The sequence below is a fragment of the Homalodisca vitripennis genome, chromosome 2, assembly GCF_021130785.1.
Source record: "Homalodisca vitripennis isolate AUS2020 chromosome 2, UT_GWSS_2.1, whole genome shotgun sequence".
Classification (NCBI taxonomy): domain Eukaryota; kingdom Metazoa; phylum Arthropoda; class Insecta; order Hemiptera; family Cicadellidae; genus Homalodisca; species Homalodisca vitripennis.
Window position 1 is genome coordinate 221,201,812 of NC_060208.1, and position 16,286 is coordinate 221,218,097.

The window sequence follows — 16,286 nt, forward strand, 5'->3', positions numbered from 1 at the left end:
TATGTAAAAGGTGTATATTTATGGTCATGTTAATTTACTCCGGTATTAGTATAGATTATTATATTTGTTCCAAAGATGAGTTTGCCTCTCACCCGATCAAGAAAATATATATACATACACAGGTCAGAGAATCCTACTTTTGTCAAATGAAAACACAAATAGGTTTCATAACAGTATTTAATGTATAATAAATGTCAGACTATATTGTCTTTTATATCTACACTGCTAGCAATTACCCGCTGCTTTGCACGCAATTTATTAGGCGTTGCACGTTTATGACTACTGCTGTTTCAAGTGTATTTCTAACACCAATTTTGAGTTTGCCTTGTTGCCACGATCGATAAAATACGTAAAACAGTTTATAATTATGGCCATTGTAATTTACTTCGTTCGTAGTAGGTTTTATTCCATAATTCATTTTATTTTGTTTCCCGATCAAGAAAATACATAACACATATAAGAGAAACCTACTTCTGCCAAAAAAGAACTAAGAAGGGTTTTATATCAGTCTTTAAATTTATAGTAAATGTTTTGAATTAATTTAGAACATTTAGAGCTAGAAATGGTACATTAGTTTAAAAGAACAGTCCAGCGAAATTTAATCTAGCATGGTTCTTGTCGATTGCTTCAAAAGGGAGTCATCGGAGACAAATTTTGACCTTCTTATGTTTTAGGACATTTTCTAAGGTAGACAAGTACTTACCTAATCGCTGAAAATTAAGAACATATGTTAAAAGCTGTGAATTTATGTCCATTACAATGTACTTTACTCTTGGTATGTTTTGTCCATAGTTGATTTTTCTTTTTTCCTGATCAAGAAAATAAATACACATACCCAACTCTGAGAAGCCAACTTAAAAAAAAAAAAAAAAAAAAAAAAAAAAAAAAAAAAAAAAAAAAACAGCAAGAAATGAAACTTTTGGAGTTCCAGGGCTTTCTGGTAGCTCCAAGCTTCAGGCAGCTCCCAACCTCTAACAGATCCTGATCTCAGGTTGCTCCCAAATTCTGGCTGTTACTAGTTTCTCGCAACTCCCTTTTTATGGTAGCTCCCAGCTTCAGGCAGCTCCCAACCTCTATCAGATCCTGATCTCAGGTTGCTCCCAAATTCTGGCTGTTACTAGTTTCTCGCAACTCCCTTTTTATGGTAGCTCCTAGCTTCAGGCAGCTCCCAACCTCTATCAGATCCTGATCTCAGGTTGCTCCCAAATTCTGGCTGTTACTAGTTTCTCGCAACTCCCTTTTTTATGGTAGCTCCCAGCTTCAAGCAGCTCCCAACCTCTAACAGGACCTGATCTCAGGTTGCTCCCAAATTATGGCCGCTACTAGTTTCTCGCAACCTCCGTTTTCTGATAGCTCCCAGCCTCTGGGATTTCTCAACCTTAGGCTCTAATAAATCCTGGTCTTTTGTAGCCCCGGCCTTTGCAAGTTTCTGGCCCCTAAGAGTTGGTTTCTATATAATTGGTACTACAATAAACTTTCCTTTTAAGTTTCCTTGAATCCAGTTCCAGTTTCCAGTGATCCCAAAATTATAATGTGGCTTCTGCTGATATGTAGAATGGGTGTGGGAGAGAAGTCGCTCATGGAAAGTTCCTATCGACAGCGCTATTTATCGTTCGACAAGTTATTCGTAGTTTCTGTTGTGTGGAAGCAGTGTGTGAACTCCAATTTGTCACTATAGTCAAGGAGTTCCGGATACAACTACTCGAGGTCGAATCGTGTCAAGTCGCGTCGAGTTTTGTGTCGACCGGTCTCACGAAACTAAATCTTGAAAATAGGGTAAGTCACATAATCTACGACAATACTAGGTACTTTGATAAAAGATTTTTTTTCCGAAAATTGTTTCTCTTTTATAGCTTAAAACATTTAATAAAATAAAAATATTTTATATAAATAAACCAGAATAAATGAAGTGAAATAATCAAATATAAATGATAAGAAGGAAACATGTAATATTCTCACTCTTAACTGCAAGTGCAAAATTCCACGCTGAAGTAATCGAACTGTGATAATTTTAATTGTAATAGCAGATGACAGTTTTTATCTAATCATTCATGAGTTTATTGACATGTTATTGATATGTGTGTGTGAGTGGTTCAGAACGACAGCTGAGTCTGCTGTGTCCATTTGATTCCATTTTAAGTGAAATGGATTTATTTTAAATTAAAATTGATTTATTTAAACTCTCAAAGTGATAGTTTAAATTTTACTACCAATTTATTAGTCGTGATTTACTAACATGGCTACTCAAGTGTTTAAAAAACACACAATCATCAGTAAATTATAAATATACACCTGTTATTACTGATAGATTTCTTACAACCTTACGTCACATTATTAGAACTAGTCTACAATACAACGTAGTAATTAGACTGTTATACTGTTTTATACATACGCACATACTTGCAAAATGAATATTAGATCGAAATAAATCGTTATTGATAAATTATTTGGTTCAAACAGGTTCATTTTGAGTTATGGTGCCAAAATATGTGTCCAACGAAAGCGTTTTTCCAAGTCCAATGAGTGTACACGCTAAGATTAGTGTTTGACAGTAAATATGCAATTAATATATTATTTGGATAGACATGAATGCTTTCACTAATCTGATATTAATTTGTTTGATCTAGTTTAATTACGTGAATCTCATCACCTAAGTCGATTACATCAGACTATGTCTGTACGATTTTACAAAATACAGTATATTTCTGTTTATAGGTTATTAGTTATAAAAATTACCATATTACGTAGGATTGAAGATAGTATAATTGGTTTTTATGAAATTAAAGACGTGTCTGGTGAAAAATTTCTCTTTAGTTGAAGATTAATTTTTACATGTATAAGAGCATAGGTTGGGATTCTACTTCTGCATGGGTCAAAAATCAATTATTGCTTTAGGGTTTGGTTTCTTTCCATTGAAAACAATAAGATAAATACTTTTTCAAACTAAAATATGTATACGTCATTTATTTAAAGTAAATGTAAGTCGGCTTTAGATCTAAAACAGTACAATATAATAATATGCATAATAGATTCAGAAACTAGTCATGACTTTTTTCGTTTCTAGTCAGTTTACTGCGTTCATATATGTGAATATTGAACTTCACTCCATTTCACCTTCCTCTTACGTGTAGCATCTTGATGATACTACAGACTTCACTCCTGAAATCTGGAGTCATGTTCGTCTGAAGGGATCCAAAACGGTGGCTTTTCACCTAGATTTTGACGCTCAAGCACCAAACTCAAGTTTTACACTTTCATGTTCTATGTTTTATTGTTCAAACAATTATGGTATCTACAACTGTAACTTTAACAATTTAAATAAATTCAGATTACAAAGCAGACACACTTATGTTTTAATTATAGAGTGTTTATTCCATTGTTTAGTACATATCTATTTTATTTTTATCAACAAAATTATACTAATATTTTAAGCAAATAATGTTTAACTGCTGACAAAACTGACGTTAACTAGTGTCCCCCACACAAGCTGCTGAACTGCCGCTAATTCCCAGTTGCGGGATAAAAGGTTACAACAAATTTGAAAAACGTACTCACAATTGTAATAAGAGGTAATTAAGCCCAAGTATTCATAGTATTGTGTTGTTAAAAAGATTACATAAAGAAAGAAAGGAAAGAGAGGACTGGGTAAAATTGGAATAAATATATCATAGTAGATATGACAAGAACCATTCTAGAACAGTTCCGTAAAGATGCAAAAGAAAAAAGACCGTTTATATAAGCTATATATACGATTTGTTATATACGTATTGAAATTTATATGGGAAGCATGAAGATGAGGAATAGACGTAAATACACTAGAAGCACGGATATCGCAAGTGTTACGATAATTTAAACGTAATAAGTGTAGATAAGGCGCATATATTTACCGAAACACTTATTTTTAAATTACGTCATATCAGCTGATCTGTAGGTTGATGATGTATTACATGAAGTGCCTTGTATCAGCTGACTTTTTCAGAACATTGATCCTGTAAACATAAAGATAAGATATGACAGCTTGTGTAGTAACTTGCAGTATACTTCGTCGTTCCTCATCTATAATATCCATTAAACTACATCCTGAAGTTGACTCTTCTTTTCCTTCAAGGTAAGAAAACACAGACTAATGGATAGTGTTTGTTAAATTCCCAAAGGATGGTTTACATTTACTTTGTCTCTCAGTTATTTTATCATAATTATAACTATACGGCTATTGAGTTAAATTAATATTTCTAACAGATACAGTTATTTGTATTTAATATTGGTTTATTACACATTAAAATAATAACAGAAGCAGAGAATCTGAAGCTTTTGGAGTTTTGTGGAGGAAGCTTATGAAATCAAATATCAAATCAAATCAAATCAAATCAAATATAAGTTTATTTTCCAAATTCAACAATAAGTTTGTACACATATAAGTATGAAAATAGACAGCACATAGAACGTGTCTGTGCGTGCTGCCCAGCCCAATCTAGACGTGTACAAAAAAATGATAAAAAACAAATACTGTATATAAAATGAAATAATAAAAAGCATCTTGACATTACAGACACATACATATATACACACACATATATACACACATATACACAAATATATATACATACATACACATACATATTTGCATATACAAATATTAAAATTAAAAAAAGGAAAAAAAGAGTAAAGAATAGAATTAAAGTACGACTTATGTTTGTACAAGAAAAATAAACTACTATATTAACCATAAATTGAATAAAACACTTATCAATAAATATAGCAAGCGTTCAAATAAAACATCTTAATTTTTTAAAACATAATTAATAAATTATAAAGTTTCGAGAAACAGTGTAGCGTAGACGTTTTGTTATGATTGGAAGTAGTTAACTATAGTTGTAGTGTTTAGAAGCGGTAATGATTAGTAACGGTAAGTGGGGGTGAGGAGAAATTCAGCATTATCTGGGCCGATCATCCGAAGCCAGGCAGTAACCAGCCGCTTGAAGCCACTGACAGGCTCGTCCTGCAGGTCCCTTATCACAGAGGGCAATTGTCTGTAAAGCGTGTTGGCGACGTAGTAGGCATTCGTAAGGTTAATAGACAGTTTAATGACAGGACCTGCAACCCCACACTCACAGCGTTCCTGGTCGGGTAACCGTGAGCAATAGGGGTGAGGACGACATCTTTATGAGAGTAGGTGTAGACCAGTACATTCCTAATAAATAATTGCCTAATTGTAAAAATATCATTTTCCTAAATAACAAGTTTGATGAATAATGCCTTTGTTTATTAAGCGCTGCCTTAATTATAGATTTTTGAATAACGTTTAGTGGTTCCAATATGGTCCTGTAAGCCCCCTCCCCAAGCGATAATACCATACTGTAAAACTGATTGTACATACGAGTAATAGACTGTTTTTATCTCATTATAATTTAGAATTTGGCCTAATTGATAAAATATGTAAATAAATTTTCTTAATTTAGACTTTATAACTATTAATGTGAGGCTCCCATCTGAGTTTTGAATCAATTATTACACCTAGATACTTATACTGGTCCACCCTCTCAATCAGCTGGCAATTGCAGGTAGTATTATACAAGTCTCCGCATGAGTGCAATAACAGCCGTAAAATCAGCAGGTGGCTCGCTCGCGGTGCGTAATGCAATAGGCAAGCATTTAGTTTTACCAACAGTCATCGATAAAATATTATCACAAAACCATGTATATAATAAATTTAAATTCTCGAGAAGCGGTGTCGTATACATCATGCCAAGTTTTACCATTGAAAATTACAACCGTATCATCAGCGAACAAGAGAAGCTTTCCCGTAATATTCAATTTATCTAAGTTATTTATATAGATTAGGAATAACAACGGACCCAGCGTACTTCCTTGAACCACGCCGTACTTTACTTCCAGTGGTTCACTACTAATATTATCAATATTAACAATTTGATTTCGACCACTCAAATAACTTTTAAAAACCAATTTAAGGTCACTCCCCGGACTCCAATACATTCCAATTTATTAAACAACAAATTTCTATCTATGGAATCAAAAGCTTTGGCTAAATCAATAAAAACAAGTAATGATTTATAATTTTTCCTTTAAATATTCGGTTATAATTTTATTAATATCAAAGAGTGCGTCAGAAGTATTTTTACCTGGCCTAAATCCAAACTGCGATATCGACAAAAAATTATGTTTTTCAAGATAATTCTGAAACTGATATTTTACGCACTTCTCTCAGTAATTTACCAAGCACACTGTGAATATCGGAAGTTCACTAACGAAATTTGTTTTCATATTGCATCTAAAGAAACAGAAGTGCAAATAAAAAACTAATAGCTATGATTTTAGTACTAGAAATTTTCTTGAAAATTTACCTCAATATACTTTACTTCAACAAGATTTATAATTAGAAATGTAGAAAGTTATTTTGAGGTAAATTTGTGAATTAAAGCACGTTAGCTTATAAAGAGGGTATATATTTAAAATACTTAGCTGATTCACTCTATACCATCCTTCAAAGTTTTCTCACTCTATAAATGCTCCTGTGTAACCAAACTGTTTTGTAAAAACAACGTCTCCCACGTATTTGAAAGAATTACTTCTCTGTTTTCCGTATTTTATTATCTCTAGGCGTAACATCCAAATGATCTGGTGTAACGTACCCAACGATAAATGTAGCTTATTTCCAGTACAAAAAGACAATCACCACATTTATAATTTCATTTATATTCCTTTTTTCATAAAAGAAAGGGTGAAATATGGGCATGCCTGAAATATCTGCTACATTTTATTTAATAAATAAACTATTATGGGAGAAAGGTTACACAAAAATACTTTTATGAGTAGAACTGTTAATGCATAGGTAATTTAAAAATGTAATTTTTTCCAAGAAAGGATCCGCGAAGGTAAGTTAATGGTACAGAAAGACAGCGGTTTATCTGGAAGTCGACTACAATAGAGTAGAACAGTTGACCCTTAATAATTTCCCTTTATATGTTTGGGTGATCGGAGGCTAATGCAGGTTATTTAAGGCTCTGAATCGTTATTCCTGCGGCATTTTCAATATTTGCCGTATTACTTAATTGTGTTTCTATACTTTAGTGTTCAAAAATACCGTTCTGCGTGGGATTTTGTGTAAGTAGAAATGTTATATTCAAATAACAATTTTCGTAGTGGTTATTAATGTAAAATAATTAGGTTTTCTTTTTACAGATGAAAAAAATGGACAAGAACAAGTTCTATGTTGGTGCATGTCCAACCATGGAATGTGGCTGAGCGTCATTGAAGCCTGTCACACAGTAGGGTGACGAAATGTTTCTTTTGGATGCTAAAAAGGTAAACAAAATGTGTGGTTGACCATCTATCTGTCAACAGGGAATCCTGAGAACGAAGTGAACTGTATACTTGATATTTTGCATGCAACGTCACCTCAGTCTGTTACGCGAACGAGGTGGGATTTACTCCAACCTTGTTATAACATTAACTATAAGCATAAACCCTTTGTAAAGTACACTTTGCAGCTATAATTTTTATTAAATTGTAATATAATGAAGTTTAGGATATTTTTCTGTAGGACGGACAGTGGGGTATTTGACCCAAAAACTTGGCCAAAAAGGTTTAAAATAAAAATTTACCAAACAATAATGTGTTTGGTGTCGTTGGGAAGGTAGTTAATTGGCGCGTCGAGTATCGCCTGTCTCAGAAGCGTGAGTCACATCCGGTCCCAGTGACAGCCAGTCGAGTTCTGCACTCCCGTGGATTGGACGTGATTTTGCTCTACTAATTACAGCGTTATATTTTATTTATTTATTGCTATCAACATCGTCCATATTGATTTGAAAATTGGTGGTCGTTTGAACGTAGGTAAGTACCTTATGTTTTGATTTTTATTTGTAGTATTTATCATTAGGAACCATGAAATTGAGCGAAAACTCATAAAATTTCTCATAAAAAAACACTTATATTTTATTTTACTAATGCAATAGTATATTTGTCGGGGCTTGTCGGCCATTTTGCTATATACAGTTTTGTTTTTTTAGTATACAAAGAAACTATAAGAGAAATAAAATACATTGCATATTGTAGCCATTTCAATTTAAACCATTTTAAATGGGTCAATGAATTTTAGGAAAAAAATACTTTTCCTGAAATGTACGTTGTGGTCAGCCTCTGTAACATATAACACAATAGTTAAAAGGAAATTTGCATCCTTTTATAATGCTGCTTGCTTATTCGTTTTAATTTAGACTTTATATGTAAGAACTGTATGTTTCTTAAAAAAAACTTAAAAATTTTAAATGCAGTTAATTTAGCTTATTTTGTTATTCACAACAATAAAATTAAATATGCAAATGGCAAACTGGATATTATAGAAAAATTAAAGTCGGTTCCTTCAAAATTACATTTGTAAAATACAGTAGTGTATTATAAATTGCATTCCTTAATATGCAGGATTCGTTTAAAATTATGACTAAAAAAGATTTATTTTTTCAGATTTCAAAATGGAAAAGGAAATCTCCCGCAGTTTTCTTTATGACCTGGTAAAAGAATCTCCAAGCAGGTTAATGGAAGAAAGACTTCACTACATGGAGAACCGAGTTGCTGATATATGCAAGTGTCCCGAAGAGGTAAGAGGAACGCTAAATCGATCTCTAAGATATTTTAAGTCCGATTTAAAAAAAAGGTGGGCTTCAAGTAATAACAAAGAGGATAGATTTTTGCATAAAAAATGAAGACTGGTTGAAGGGAACAGTAAAAGTTCCAAACTATTCTCCATGTTCTTCTGGAAGACCTGAAAAAGGATTTTAATTCATGTAGTGATAGGACAAAGCGTAGGAAAACTGAAGAGCTTAGACACCAATCAACTCCTGAAGAACTGGTCTATGCTGCTTCTATGACCCAAAGAGCGTCAGGTAATACAAATGCAGCTGATCTTATAAAAAAGATTACTGAAACGCCTACAAAAGCATCAAAATTTAAAAAAATCCCTTAGATATTTAGATAAAAACCAAGCCTTGAAAAAACTCACCATCTCAAGCTCTGTCTATGTTAGTAGATGCCGAACTTACAAAAAGTCAGTACGAAACTATAAGATCGTACAATAAAAATGTTTATCCATGTTACTCTTTAGTTAAAGAAGCCAAAAAAGAATGCTATCCCAAAGACGAATCAATTTGTGTTACGGAGACATTAGCAGAAGTCAAGTTACAGGCTTTACTAGATCATACTATTTTAAGATTGTGTAAATATTTAGAAGAAAAGTCATAAATAGATTAACTTTAAGTGAACAACTCAAATTGGAATTAATATCTAAATGGGGTTGTGATGGATCCCAGCAGTCACAGTTTAAACAAAAATTCAATAGTGATAATGAAAGTGATGCCAATATATTTCAGAGTTCACTAGTCCCTTTACAGTTGGTTTCTAATACAGGTTCAACACCAAAAGTGGTTTGGCAAAACCCAACCCCATCTTCTACAAGATTCTGTAGACCTATACGCATACGATTTGTTCACGAAACAGTTGACATTACTACAGAAGAAATTAAGTATATCGAACAACAAGCTGAAAATCTGACCATCACCGAAGTTTCCTACACAACATGGAGTGGCTAAAATAAGTCATAAGATGTTATTAACTATGGTTGATGGTAAAGTCTGCAATGCTGCTACAGGAGTAACATCTACCATGCGTTGCTACATATGTGGTCTAACATCTAAAGACTTCAACATCCTAAATAAGGTAAATGATGTAAACACAGAGGCATTACAGTTTGGCTTGTCAGTCCTTCACACAAGAAATTAGATTTTTTGAGTCTCTTCTTCATTTAAGCTATAAGATTGGTCTTAAGACTTGGCAGGCACGAAGTAAAGATGCCAAACAAAAAGTACTTGAAGCTAAAAAAAGGATTCAGCAAGCCTTCAAAGAAGAAATGGGACTACTTGTCGATGTTCCAAAACAAGGATTCGGCAACACAAACGATGGGGAACACGTCAAGACGTTTTTTTCTCAGATCCAGATACAGCTTCTCGTATCACAAGGTATTGACATAAATTTGATAAAAAAACTTAAAGTCATCTTTAGAAGCCATATCCAGCGGACACGCCATCGATGATGACAAGTTTCAAAGGTACACTCGTGAAACAGCAGAGCTGTATGTACAGCTTTATGGGTGGTACCCGATGACTCCAACAATGCATAAAGTTTTGATGCATGGAGCTACTATCATAAAGAATGCTATCCTCCCAATTGGTCAGCTTTCCGAGGAAGCAGCTGAAGCCCGAAACAAACATTTCAGGTTGTACAGAATGCGATATGCCCAGAAAATTCAATCGCGAAATGTGTAACAGAGACGTCCTCAACAGACTACTCCTTAAGTAGCGATCCCTTGTTGAGCTGTTCTCGCCAGATTGCAAGGAAGAAAAGCAAGCCATTTTCAAGCGAAACACTGAGTCTTCTTGTACCAGGGAGACAACAAACTTCTCTTGATGTTAACAGCGAAGAAGAGGAAACTGGTGAAGAGCGAGAAGGAAGCAGTTCTGGGGAATACAGCTGTGAGGAGTTATAAAATAAATATAATATTATAGAATAAATATAAGAACAGTTGTTTTCTGTAATACTTATTCTCGGAATGTACTTTAAACTATTGTAAAATTCCATTAATTTACAAAAAATTAACTTATTTATAATTTTGTAATATATATTTAAAAATTTAACTCATAAACGATGCTCTTATACAAAATACTACAATTGTAAAAAGTTTTAAGTCATTGTTAAATTTATAAAAGTGCCATAAAAATTTGTCTTTTTGGTAATTTAGTTAAACCACCATCTTCAGAAATAAATTCCTAATTTTTAATTAAAAAATTCATTGTTTTCATTGAAATTTCCTTAGTCTATACATACACTAGTATAAAAATAACGTTTTAAATAACAATGGAGCGTTTCTAAATTAATAATAGCGTCAAAACAGTTTTGGCCACGAATCAGAGCCAAATACTCCACTGTGGGACGTCTGTATTTTCAAATACACTACATGAATAAATGGTATAGTATGAGTCCTATCACTCTATAAGATATTTTCATTAGCGAATTTCAATAAATAGTCGATAATAGTACTAGTAGATCTTTTTTAAAGATTAATTATTTCCTAGTGAAGTGAGATATTGAATGATCAATAGCTTAGATAGGTTCCAGTTCCACGAAAAGGAAGAATCCCAGAATCAATGACGTGTTGTCGTGGACATCCGTATATACCTTCAGTTGGTGGCAGCATATGGTATCCGTGGTGCCCTTTACTTTCATTAATTTCCCATATTATTTTATTAATATTGCTTGCAGCTTGTGAAAATTAATATTATGAATCCAAACTTACATTATTGCAAGCTATGTGTGTATGAGGAAATAAACAAATTTTATTGATGGTTTGAGGTATTAACCCTTTGAGTGCCGTGGTGTTTTGCTAAATAGTATGCATAAAATGCCGAGCCAAAATGCCTGATTTTGCAAGGGTCTGGTTAAAAATTAATAAAAAAAATATTTATTGGTATAATGTCCTGGTTTTTTTGTTTGTTTTGTAGATAAATATGTATTCCTTATCAATATAATACATTCATTAGTAATTTAAGGTTTTTATACCAATAAAATAAAACATTAGCAAGAACTTTATGGGCAAAAACATTTTGTTTTTTATTTTGACACAACGTAGTGTTATTGAAATATTTTATTTTTTCATTTTCAGTTATGCTATCTTATACTCTATTTAATTCTTTACAAAAAGACATAAAAACTTTTTTTATACTTATAAATAAAGTTTGAAAATAAATATGAAAATATGAACCGCTACGAAACTAGAAAGTTTCTAACATAACCTGACACTCTGTGTATTGTCTACACTGCGAATGCTTGAATGTAATGCCTGCAATACTAGGTCTTCATTGTCAGCCATGTTTTTACGACTCATTGTTTATAAATATCACTGAACAAACACAAAAAACTTAAAAACTATACAAATATATTTAGTAAAGTATTAGCTGCTTATGATCACCGTAACTCACGGTCAAGTCATTGTTCTACTTACACACAGACTAGAACAACATACACAAACAAAATAATATGAAGATACTAACACTACAAACCCATTTAAACTTAAAAAACTTTCAATAATTTGTTAAATAAACACCAGCGCAAACAAAACATGTGATGGCTCGTCCCTGTCGCTGTCGATTCTAAACTTGAATAGGATGCACTCTCTTTACAACCGCCGGAAAAATCAGAATCTACCTAAAATGCAACAAAACCTTCATCAAAAGTTACGTTGAAGCCTTTTGAATGCGTATGTATAGTCAATGAGCCAATTTAGATAAATACTTTATAAAATATAAGTTTTACTGCAGAAGTTGTAAATAGCGATTCTGGCATTTCTTGCATATAATTCAGGATCGCAAATAGCGATGCTCCGGTACTCAAAGGGTTAAATGGCAATTAATTTAAATTGCATTCATAGATTTGTACTTTTTTATTAAAGGGGTGGCCGACAGTGTAAACGCACGCTCCGCTGGTAAGGGCGGGAGGCGTTATCCCAACAGCGGGCATCATCCTGATCCGGCGAGGAACTCCGAGTGGACCTGTTTACAATTTTCAATTTCGATATAGAGGTATTAGATGTAGACTTTTACATAAACTTACATAAGGACAGAAATCTGTTGTAGCCATCAGCTTGTGGGGAAGGCTCTAATAGACGCTTAGCCAAATTTAAGGTTGTTAACCCTTTGAGTGCCAAACACATTGAGTGGGTAGCGCTGCCAGCGCAAGCACTCTTTTATTGTATGTATACTATTCTGATAAATAATTCATAATCTAAATAATAAATATAATAAGATGATTTCTTTTATTATGTAGGGGAGAAAGTAGGATGTAACTAATAATAGTTGTTTAAATTATAAAACATGTTTAGTTTTAAATAAATAATAATACAAACAATAATTAAATTGGAATTCTAAACTGTGATTTTATGATCCTAATTTATTTGTATGCAATTTTTTATTTTTCCTCATGTACATGGGAAGAAACATACCAAATTAAAAAAAATCAAGTATCTGTATAACTAAGTTAACTATACTTTTTTTAACTGAGTTTTAATTTTTTAATTTTTGGTATTTGTGTAGTTTTCCACAAAGTAATTCATAAAGTTTTCAAAAATAAACATAATTAGATGATTTTGTTTTATTTTGTTGGGGGAAAAGCAGAATTTGACTTAAACCTGACACTATTTATTTGGATGATTAAAATTTGTTGAAAATTTTAAATTAAAATGTTATACAAAAAAGTTAATTTTTTAATTTTCTTAACGTGTTGGTAAAGGAAGACTTTGATATTCATACATTTGTATGTAACTTTCTCATTGTTCCCTATGTAAACAGGAACAAGTATAACTTACAAAGTTTCGAAAAAGTAATTATCTGTAATACTGAGAACGAACTTTCTTGTATATTAGTGCAAACTATTAAAAATCTACAGTTACGTAAAAGTTTTCTATCATATTTTGCAAATAGCTTTTACAAACTGTAAAAAATAAATCAAAAGAGACAATCTTTGTTTATTTCACTTATTCTGAATAAAATTTGAGTAATGACATATGTCCAAATTTAGTAACAGAATAGTAAATATTCGAAAAGCCGATCTAGTCGGCCCTCAAACACTTTTTGGAAATCCGCTATTGGCACTCAAAGTGTTAATAGTGGCTTAATTAAACGCTTAGTCATTTAAGCTTAATAGTGGCTATTTGTTAAATATATGTATACAATTTCCGAGTGCAACCCGAGATTCCCGCGCACTAAATTATAAACAAAACGAGTTCACTTGTAACTGCCAAGTTATACAAATAGCGTATAGATTCAGTGTCTCACATGAATACGTTCATTTTTGCGTGATTAAAGATATTAAGTTTTTAGCGCACTGTTATAGTTATATGGTATAAATCAATAAACTGCATATTACAGCATTATTTTCTTCACATAGATGGTATAAAATCGATATAATATTTATAAAAAGCTGACAGACAAGACTTGATACAAGAAATATTTGGATCTTTTTCGTTTAATGGCCAGCACAAAAGACCCTAGCTTGCCTATTCAAAACTCAGATCACGCGATGCTTGCCCGCTGCGCAGCGCTTTGCGCTGCTTGCTCTTTTAGAAAAAAAAAATTAACTCGAGCTTGCAAAGTCCAAGCCCAGATCAACTCACCACACTTTATTGAACACAAAACTCAGACAGAACTAACGCAGGTTTCATTACAGGCTAAAGATAAGCGGCGCGCGTTTATCACTGATAAGATAAGACGAGTTTATACTAGAAGTAGTACCTGGACTACTGCCCTACGAACTAATAACACCAAAAACGATTAAATGCACTGTCAGTCAGGTATAGTATGTTAGTAAGGTGCTGGCCCTTAAACGAAAAAGACCCAAATATTTGAACTATCATATGTGAGATCCATACTCCGTCCATCCAAATTTTAATTAATTATTTTCTTCACATATATAGTATAAAATCGACAACATAATATTTGTAATTAGCTGAAAAGCAAGAGTGAGAGACTTGATACAAGAAACATTTGATCTAACACATGTGAGATGCATGCTCCGTCCATCAAAAACCATTCATCGGTAATTCCAGTCAAAACAACACAATAAAAAACCCCGACCTTGCTGTTAAGCTAGAATGTTCACGTTTTGTATAAAGCTGGTTTACCATTCATGCTAAATAACTTCCTCACATACTGAAAAATGTCATATTATACCTTCGAAATATATTCTGTCCGATTACCAATTAGTTTCATCTGTTTTTTACTATTTGCCGACATGTTTAACCATGAGATAAATGTAACCAGAATGACGTTTTGACAGAGAGAAATTGAGTTGCCCGATACCGAGGTAGAGGCAGTAGAGAGGTCAACAACCTGAGGCACGAGGAAAGTAAGCGGAAATGGAATACATTTACGTAAGTGGAATTTTATGATCTGTTAACAAATTGGACTGTGGAGAGTTCATCTCCACACATTGATTAATTTTAAAATTTTTAACTTTCTATATACAGTTAACTAGCATCTTAAGATTATTTTACCTAAAGAAAAGGATAGATTTAAATCCTCGAAACGCAGTTTTATACTTTATAATAATCAATAGAGATAGCTCGTATCAGAAATCCTGGTATCGCTTCAAATAATTTCTCACTAGTAACAAAATTGAAACAAAGAAAAAGTTTAACCTGATTGCGAAATAGCATTTATTCTTTAACGGATAATTTTGTAATTGTAATTTGTAATTGACGGAGGATAATATGATAGCATAGTAGGATTTTGGACATTTGTCACTTGAAGAAGAGAGTAGAATACAATCGAAACGTAATGCTCTTTCGTAACATATAACGATGGAAAATGCCATTCATTATTATTACAAGAGAGGTATCATGTTCATCTATTACGTGATCGTTTACGGGACCACAATTATTACCTGAAAACATGACCCGCATCTGACCATTATTGCGCGATTCATTACAAGTGATATTGCTCATTCATTTGGAATAAAAAAATTTCATCTACCAAAATAGTAATTCTACATTTATTATAACTAACTGAAAATATGTTTGTACCAGGTATGATGTGTTTTACTGAAAAGAGAGTAAACACTGCCTCTCGCATCAAGGTAACTGATCACGAAACCTCATATGGAGCTGAATATTTCCAATATCTAGTTAGTGTTCTTTATATTAATTGGAGACCTACGAGTGTATAATGACAAGAAGAAACTTCTGGAAACTGGTTCGGCTGGAAGTAGAAGCGACTCTACTTGCCTCTCCTGTTTTTATCCGTTCAGGCTGATCAAATTGACGTCAGCTTCAACACCGCTCGCCACGATGCTCTTTGTGCAGTCACCTTCACGGCTGTGGCAAACTGCTTCAGGAACTGATTCAGGTGAAAGTAGAAGCGACTCCACTTGCGTCTCCTATCCTTATTCGTTCAGGCTGATCAAATTGACGTCAGCTTCAACACCGCTCGCCACGATGCTCTTTGTGCAGTCACCTTCACGGCTGTGGCAAACTGCTTCAGGAACTGATTCAGGTGAAAGTAGAAGTGACTCCACTTGCGTCTCCTATCCTTATCCGTTCAGGCTGATCAAATTAACGTCACCTTCAACATCGCTCACCACGATGCTCTTTGTGCAGTCACCTTCACGGCTGTGGCAAACTGCTTCAGGAATGCGCCATGATCACTTTTAACAATATTTTATACCACATT

General features: G+C 33.2%; 1 long non-coding RNA gene across 1 annotated transcript; it reads left to right on the forward strand.

The window, feature by feature from the left end:
- The first annotated feature begins 4,056 nt into the window (after positions 1 to 4,056).
- LOC124355437 lies at positions 4,057 to 13,042 on the forward strand. Its single transcript, XR_006921764.1, has 3 exons — positions 4,057 to 4,108; positions 7,201 to 7,323; positions 12,515 to 13,042. It is a non-coding gene; the product is annotated as an uncharacterized LOC124355437 (long non-coding RNA).
- The last annotated feature ends 3,244 nt before the right edge of the window (positions 13,043 to 16,286 follow it).